The sequence below is a fragment of the Hylobates moloch genome, unplaced genomic scaffold (genome assembly GCF_009828535.3).
Source record: "Hylobates moloch isolate HMO894 unplaced genomic scaffold, HMol_V3 SCAFFOLD_1, whole genome shotgun sequence".
NCBI classification, from domain to species: domain Eukaryota; kingdom Metazoa; phylum Chordata; class Mammalia; order Primates; family Hylobatidae; genus Hylobates; species Hylobates moloch.
This window is the reverse complement of record NW_026652276.1, coordinates 32901340-32904175: the sequence shown is the minus strand read 5'-3', so window position 1 is coordinate 32904175 and position 2836 is coordinate 32901340. Positions and strand designations below refer to the sequence as shown.

Sequence of the window (2836 nt, the reverse complement as noted above, 5' to 3'; positions counted from 1 at the left end):
AATTATGCATTTTTTCTTTCCTTTCTTCCTCTTTTTCTAGTTTCTTTATAAGGTAAAACAGATTAACAATTTGGAAAAATAAAATAAGAAATAAAAAGAAGTGGCTGTATATTACCATATTCTCACCATTCAAACACAACTGCTAATTACTTACTGATATCCTTATTCTAGTCTTTCTTTTATGTACAGTTACAAACATATGTGTAATTTTATATCTTGATTGCCTATGAATTTCTAACTATTTGGGAGAGTTTCCAAATACAGTTTTATTTTAGATGTTGCATTTTCTACTTGTAATACATTGGTCATGAAATGCACTGTATTCTACTCCTTTCCCTGCACACATGTTCAAGTATACGGAATGCCCAGTAATTTTCTCCAGCAGCTCAACTTTAAAACTGCCACATAGTTTGCTACAAATTTGAGTCCCTCAACATTTTACTGTGTGGAACAATGTTACATCTATATTTGAGTTGGCTTAATCAACCTCTTCAATGATGGGCCTTAAGGAAGCACTACCAGAGAAAGGAGCTCTTCCACCAGGGAAGCCCCCAGGCATTCCTCCCAGCATGTCCCTGCACCCTAGTATAGCTTGATAATTCCTCCTAGTATGGCCCTGCACCCTGGTACAGCTTGATAATGATGGACTGCAAACTAGCTCTTTCTGCTGATGTTCAAATTCTTCCTTCATTATAGTCTGATTCTTATCAAGCCAGTTGGTGATTTTATTACACTTGTCAAGAATCTTCTGTTTATCCTTATTGTTGATCTTGCCTTGAAGTTTCTCATCTTCAACAGTTGCTTTCATGTTGAATGAATAAGAGTCAAGTGAATTCTCTGATGCCACGTTGTCCTTCTGCTTCTCATCTTCAGCTTTGTACTCAGCTTCCTGGACCATATTCTCAATGTCTTCCTTGCTCAAATGCCCCTGGTCATTAGTGATGATAATTTTGTTCTCTTTTTCTGTACTCTTACCTACAGCAGAGATATTGAGGATGCTATTGACATGAATATCACAAGTGACTTTAATCTGAGGAACAGCAAAGGCAGCAGGAAGTATGCCTATGAGCTCAAACTTGCCCTGGATAACAAGAAAATTGTTATCCTTGGTTATGGCACTCTCACCTTCATAAACTTGAATGAGGACATCAGGTTGGTTGTCAGGGTAGGTAGTGAAGGTCTGGGTCTGCTTGGTAAGAAAAGTACATTGCATTTCATGGGAACAGTCATGACTCCACAGCAGCATCATTACCAAAGAGAAGAGGAGTGAATCCAAAAGTAGCAAATCTTGAGTAGTTTAAGATTTGTCTTAAGATAGGATGGCTGCCTGGACTGCTGCACCATAAGCAACAGCTTTATCAGAGTGAATGCTCTTGCTCAGCTCTTTTCCACTAAATAATTATTGAGGGAGTTTTTGGATCTAGGAGATAGAGATAGAACCACCTACCAGGACAATAACATGGATCTGCAACTTGTCTAGTTTGGTGTCCTGAAGGGGTATCTCTATGGGGTCCTGGGTGCCACGGAACAGGGCAGCATTCAATTCTTCAAACTGGGCACGGGTAATGGAGGTATAAATATCTGTTCCTTCACAGAGAGAATTAATCTCACTACTGGCCTGGGTGCTGGAAGGGAGAGTGCAATTACCCCATCACAAGCAGTACAGAAGCATCAGACAGCCCTGTTGTTCTCACTACTGTCCTTATGCTTGTATTTGAACTCAGCAATAAAATGGTTGATCATTTGGTTGTCAAAATCTTCTTCACCTAAGTGGGTGTCTCCAGCTGTAGATTTGATCTCAAAGATTTCATCCTCAAGAGTGAGGACAGACACATCAAAAATTTCATCTCTTAAGTCATAGATGAGCACATGTCTTTCAGCTCCAACCTTTTTGTCTGTGCCATAAGCAATAGAAGCAGCAGTTGGCTCATTGATAATACGAAGTACATTGAGACCAGCAATGGTTCCAAGATCTTTGGTAGCCTGACATTAGAATCATTAGGCCCTATGACCATAACATTGGAAATAGTCTTCTCAAGGTGAAATAATAATTTCATTATTCTAAGAGATCACCTACTTAGCACTTACATAGATGAAAATCTAGATAAGCCATTACAGCCATGAGCAACGCTAATGAACATTTTTGCAAACCCTGGACAGGTGCTTGACATCCTCAATGATCTTCCTATTTTTCTCAGTTATCTGACCATGAGCAACTGGCCTAGCTGAAGATGATTCATTTCATATGAGATCACCTTTAATGTACTTTAATCCACTGTAACACAGCATCCAGTTGAAGTGGAAAGTGTGGACAGGTATGATCCTCCAAAATGGCAACAGCAAACTGCAAAGCTCACCCAAAACACATCTACCAACACCAGGGTCTTCAACTACCAATCAAGCCCCTCTACACTGTCTGAGAAAAAGAAACATCTCTAACTTCCTTAGTTCATAATAATTTTAATATCTCGGGAATTTTTTCATTGTATTTCTAGGTCCAAATAAAATTTAAAATATTTGGCAGCACCCTCGTGAGTTTACTGTGGTGTCCAGGGTGCCTTATAGCCAGTTTAGGAACTGCATTTCTAAAAATAATAGTTGTTTTTCATTGTCTTCTAAAATTCAAGATTTACATTCAGGAGTGGACATGTCCCTAAGGTATCAAAACTCTAAATTTCAAGGCCTCTTACTTGTAGGAGTCTCCTCCATGGTCCTGATCAGGGAGAAACAAAATTGAGCAAGTAACAACAATTGTTTAAGAGAACCACTTCTCCTTCCTCCCAAGACCCATTGTAGTTTGGCAGTATTAGAGTGTCCATGGGCACATATATATAGT

The 2836-nt window shown here is 39.1% G+C and overlaps 1 pseudogene; it reads right to left on the bottom strand.

Annotated features, from left to right (window-relative positions):
• Positions 1-478: 478 nt before the first annotated feature.
• Positions 479-2057, bottom strand: LOC116810955 (heat shock cognate 71 kDa protein-like; annotated as a pseudogene).
• Between the last annotated feature and the right edge of the window lie 779 nt (positions 2058-2836).